The sequence below is a fragment of the Mandrillus leucophaeus genome, unplaced genomic scaffold (assembly GCF_000951045.1).
Source record: "Mandrillus leucophaeus isolate KB7577 unplaced genomic scaffold, Mleu.le_1.0 Scaffold1005, whole genome shotgun sequence".
In the NCBI taxonomy this organism is placed as follows: Eukaryota; Metazoa; Chordata; class Mammalia; order Primates; family Cercopithecidae; genus Mandrillus; species Mandrillus leucophaeus.
In genome coordinates, this window is record NW_012098155.1 from 625614 (window position 1) to 631403 (window position 5790).

The following is a 5790-nucleotide window of genomic DNA, read 5'->3' on the forward strand; positions in this document are numbered from 1 at the left end:
AAAAAAGATTAAGATTTGTGTGTTTTATTTTGATTTCTACTAATGTTTGAGGAGTTTAAATGTGAATTTTGTAGTAATGTTCAATCCACAACTAGGAGTGCTGAAAATTGTCCTTTATAGAAATTATTCAGGCTACAATATCCATTTAAAGAATTACATGAGATTTTGATTGAATCAATCAAGTCATTGTGCCATTAGGTTTGCTATTCAAGGATTAAGGATGACAGAAATCAAAGCTTCCTTCCTTCCACTCTTTCTCACATACACATACACATATAATTTAATCTGGGTTAATGAAGAGCTAGACTCTCTATGTGAAGGTGAACTGGATTAAACCAGCCCTTTACATATCCAGGTACCCATAATCGGAGGCCAGATATGTTATCCTACGTCTAAGGAACCTCCAGTCTTGAATTGGGATTAAGGGAATCCCTGAGTAGTCTCCCAGCATCCAGTTAGAAGCCAATGAACATACTTTCTATAGAGTGGAACTATTATACTACAATTTATATTATTCCTACAAATAATGTTTTCAAATGTAATGCCCCTTTAAGGATAATTAGCAGAAACAAGATTGCAGCCACAAATTAATAAGACTTGGATGACTAGAATAAAGGTATATATTCTCAGACAGCCACGCTTACCATTTTTAAAGAATTAAAAAGAAAGATAGAAAATACCAGAAATGCATGAGAAACTATTAAAAACTGACACAATTTGAAAAAGAACCAAGGAGACCTTCTAGAAATGAAAAATACAACAGAAGTTAAAAGTTTGATAACAACAGCAGAGTCTACTTAAGGGGAAATACTTGAAGCATTACCATTAAAATCCAATTTTTAACTCAATGCTGTTTTGTATATACGAGCCAATGCAATTAAAAAGAGGAATTAGAGATAGAAATTTGGAAAATAAGTGGTTAAATTTTAATTATTTGCAGAAGTTATAATAAAATATCTGGAAAACCAAAGGATCAACTTAAAACTACTATAAGCAATAAGAGAATTTAGTTTTAGTCTAATTACAAAACAATATATAAAAATAATGATTCCACATATATACAAACAACAACCAGTTACAAGGTAAACAATTAAAGAAAAGATCTTATTTAAAGTGTCAAAAACAGAGAGAATTAGTGCGCATGTGTTGGTCATCCAGAAGTTACCGCAGTGGCTGCTGGACTAAGGTAGACAGCCTGAAGTGAACATTACAAGATTGGCATTGCTTCTATGGGATGGATTTGGGCTCAACTGCAGCAGGATTGGATAAGAAAATAAATAAATCAAATAAGAAAATTTTAAAAGCATAAAAAAAAATAAAATGGCAAAAGCAAAATTTTTTAGAAGATGAAATACAGAAAACTAAGTTTAATGAGAAAAATGCAAAATCGATATGAAGTAAACTTGGAAACATTCCTGAGACATAGAAATAAAAAAGCATGCCATGTTCTTGGACAAAAGTTATCATCCTAAACGGGTTAATTCTTCCTAAATTAATCCATGAAGTAAAGATAATTCCAATAAACATACCACACTATAGGTGTGGTGAGGATTAAAGAAGCTGATTCCAAATTCCATACAGAAATGTTAAGTAAGAGAGTAACAGTAGCCAGGAAATAATGAGGACAGAATAGCTCAGTCAAATATAATAGAGTACTTACATAAAACACCAAGCAAATTCCAAGAGCTAATTTCCTTAATATATAAAGGGCCTTTACAAATCAAAGGAGCCCATTTGCTATTTAAAAAAAAAAAAAATAGGTAGAGACAGAATCTCTGGGACACAACTAACGCATTTTCAGAGGAAAGTTGATAGCAATAACTGTCCACATCAAAAAGTCAGAAAGAGTATGAGTGAGGGATAATTTATGAGATCAGCAGAGATCCCCAGGCACTTGTAAAATTTTGGCTTATTTGTGTATGTTTAAATTGTTTTGTAATGTGCAGACTTTTCCAGAAATTATTATGTTTTGAGGACCTGAAAGATTAGGTGAATACATCCAGTCCACCATAGACTGTGTCACTGCTTTGACCTCTCCAGGGTTAGGGCATCCACCACTGGAAAACTGCCATAATGTGGAAATCCATGAATTTCTGTCGAGCAGCTAAAATTGCCTCTAGTGTCCTCTGTGGTGATGAAAGTGGTGATGAAAGTGACTTGCAGAATGACTTTAACTTAGTGGAAATGACTGTTTCTTCAATACGTATGATATTTTGGAACTCCTGGACATAATCAATGGAGTTTTCTCAGAATAAGAAGACTTTTAAGAGTAATGAACTAATGAATTTTTATGATTGACTATACTGTGACATGATTACATTTTCCTGAAACAAATCTTAACATATTTTATTTCTGTATAGCCATGTACTTTTCTTTCTTCCTTTCTTCCTTCCTTTCTTTCTTTCTTTTTTTTTTTTTTTTTTGAGACAGAGTCTCACTCTGTCGCCCAGGCTGGAGTGCAATGGCACAATCTCGGCTCACTGCAAGCTCCGCCTCCTGGGCTCAGGCCATTCACCTGCCTCAGCCTCCCGAGTAGCTGGGACTACAGGCACCCGCCACCTCGCCCGTCTAATTTTTTGTATTTTTAGTAGAGACGGGGTTTCACCTGACCCCCGGGGTTTCTCCTGACCTCGTGATCCGCCCGCCTTGGCCTCCCAAAGTGTTGGGATTACAGGCGTGAGCCACCGCATCCAGCCAGCCGTGTACTTTTCATATGTACAATTAATGAAAATAAAATAATTCTAACGATTTAAAAAAAAAAAAAAGATTAGGTGAATAGTGCTTTCTAGGTCATTTGAAACTTTTTTTTAAAATTTTAACTTAGGAACTTCATTACTAACTAATCTTCAAAGATCTGGCGAAAACTTCTTGAAGATAACAGAATGTGGAGAATGCATTAATTATACTGCTACCAGAGACACAACATGCCTTTCTTTTCTCATGAGCCTTCTTTTAAAGAATTCCTGCCCTGTACTTCTCACAGGTATTACAAATATTTAATAGAAGGAGAATTTCAGAGTTAGAAAAAGGTTTACAGATATTTGGTCTAACTATCTTATTTTGTAAGTGGGAAAAATATATACCCTGAAAAGTTCTGGTTACTATATTAATTTATATTCTTACCAGCAGTGTATAAGCACCCATTTTTCCACATATTTTCCAAAATAGGACATTATAAATCTTTTTCATCTTTTCATCACCTGCAGGAGAAATGCCAGAAGTAGAGCTATTGTATTAATAATATATGTTTGGCCTCTGTAGCCTGTGGGCTGAGGTTCTTATTGGTAACATTGATTGGTATACTTACATGTACACACTCAATGGGATTCCCCAATCCAATATGAAGATTTTTCTATCTTTTACCATTATCAAAAGAGTAATTCAATACAGCTCCTACTCTCTTTTAATGCGTATGCCAACTCATCAATTACCTTTTCCAATTCTCTAATTCTCTAACTTGTGTTGCATAGCACCAGAGGCAATAGTATCATTTTCCCAGTTCCGTATTCAAAGAATTCAGGCAATGTAACTCTCAGATAACACATACCTTGCCTCTAATTTTGTCTAAGAAAATAGTTATCTTTACTTTAATACTTAATGAATTGTAAAATCATTACAGTCCCTACTCTGATTCAACAAAAAGTTTATCATCAAATTTCTTCCTCAAATTGTGTTGGCAGAAATTTTTAACGAATTATGTTTCATGTTGTAGTTCTGTGCAAAGGGATTAGTGTGAACATTAGATAAAAATAATAATTAACTCAGTCTATTCTTTTGCAAGAAATGTAAATAATTCAAACAATTTGAGAAGGTTTTATATTAGCTTCCTCATTTAACCACTCAACCACATTTTTTTAAAAAGCAAGAACAAAAACACACTTTTTATGTAATTTTCAATTGAGGGAGAATGTTATTGGTTCATTTTAATGTGTTAACATGTATCATTTTCTTGCATATACATCTAACCTTATGTATTTTTTCCCTCAGGAGAATCTGGTGTTGGGAAAACTGCTGCCATTAATCAAATGCTTGAAAAGTTAGAGGGTCCAGGAGCATTTGACATAAAACATGGTTCGATTTTAGGAGATACCCTATTGTATAGTGAAACTAAAAAATCAAGGTAGTATATATTAACTTCTAAATTTGATTTGTCTGATTTTTAAAAGTGTGCTTTAATATATAAATGTGCCTATTTTTACAAAAAAAAGCAAATCTGTTATGTAACAATGTGGAATAATTCAAAAGAGGAGATAAGAAGAAAATACTTTTTTTCCTGATTTATCTTTTATTTTTTCAGTTTAAACTTTTATTTTTAATTGACAAATGATAATTGTATGTATTTATGGAGTACAATGTGATGTTTTGATGTGTATACATATTGAGGAATGATTATATCATGTAATTAGCATACCATTACCTCACATACTTAAGGTTTTTTAGTGAGAACAATTAAAATCTATTTTTTTAGGAATTTTGAAATATCCAACACATTATTACCTATGGTCACCGTGCTGTGCAATAAATGTCAAATTCTTATTCCGCCTGTCTAACTGAAATTTTGTACCCTTTGACCAACATCTCCCCATTCCTTCCCACCTCACCTGTAGCCCCTGGCAACCACTAGTCTACCCTCTGCTTCTATGAGTTAGACTTGTTTAGAATCCACATATAAGGTAGTATTTGTCTTTCTGTGCCTGGCTTATTTCATTAGCATAACGTCCTTCAGGTTCATCCATGTTGTTACAAATGACAGAATTTCCTTCTTTTTGGACACTGAATAGTATTTCATTGTATATATAATGTAATATGTATATATATGCACCACATTTTTAAAAATCCATTTAAATGACAGGATTTCCTTCTTTGAAAAGACTGAATAGTATTCCATTCTATATATATATATACACACACACACATACACAACACATTTTAAAAATCCATTCAGGCTGGGCACAGTGATTCACACCTGTAATCCCAGAACTTTAGGAGGCAGAGGCAGGTGGATCACCTGAGGTCAGGAGTTTGAGACCAGCCTGGCCAACATGGCGAAACCCCATCTCCACTAAAAATGCAAAAGATTAACTGGGCGTGGTGGCGGGCACCTGTAATCCCAGCTACTAGGGAGGCTGAGGCAGGAGAATCACTTGAACCCAGGAGGTGGAGGTTGCAGTGAGCCAAGATTGCACCATTGCACTCCAGCCTGGGCAACAGAGCAAGACTCCATCTCAAAAAAAAAAAATTTCCATTCAGTCACTGAACACAGGGTGAGCCCATATCTTGTCTGTTGTGAATAATCCTGCAATGAACACAGGACTGCAGAATAGCCAAAGCAATTGATTGTAAGTGTATGGGTTTATTTCTGGGACCTCTATCCTGTTTCATTGGTCAGTGTGTTGGTTATTATGCCAATGCCATGTTGTTTTGATTACTATAGCTTTGTAGTATATTTTGAAATCAGGTAGTGTGATGCCACAAGCTTCTTTCATTTTTTATTTTTTCCCCTCAAGATTGCTTTAGCTATTCAGGATCTTTTGTGGTTCCACTGGCAAAATGAAAAATATGTTGGAATTTTGGTAGAGATTGCATTGAATCTGTAGCTCACTTTGGAAAGTATGGACATTTTAACAATACTAATTCTTTCAATCCATGAACATAGGATATCTTTCCACTTATTTGTGTTTTGTTAAATTTATTTCCTCAATTTTTTTTTATTATACTTTAAGTTCTAGGGTACATGTGCATAACGTGCAGGTTTGTTACATATGTATACTTGTGCCATGTTGGTGTGCT

The 5790-nt window shown here is 34.3% G+C and overlaps 1 protein-coding gene across 1 annotated transcript in view; it reads left to right on the plus strand.

Annotated features, from left to right (window-relative positions):
- The window catches only part of LOC105534982 (dynein heavy chain 14, axonemal), a gene marked incomplete at its 3' end in the record, with an annotated part of 322900 nt that overhangs the window by 255246 nt on the left and 61864 nt on the right, over positions 1 to 5790 (plus strand). The window lies entirely within an intron of this gene.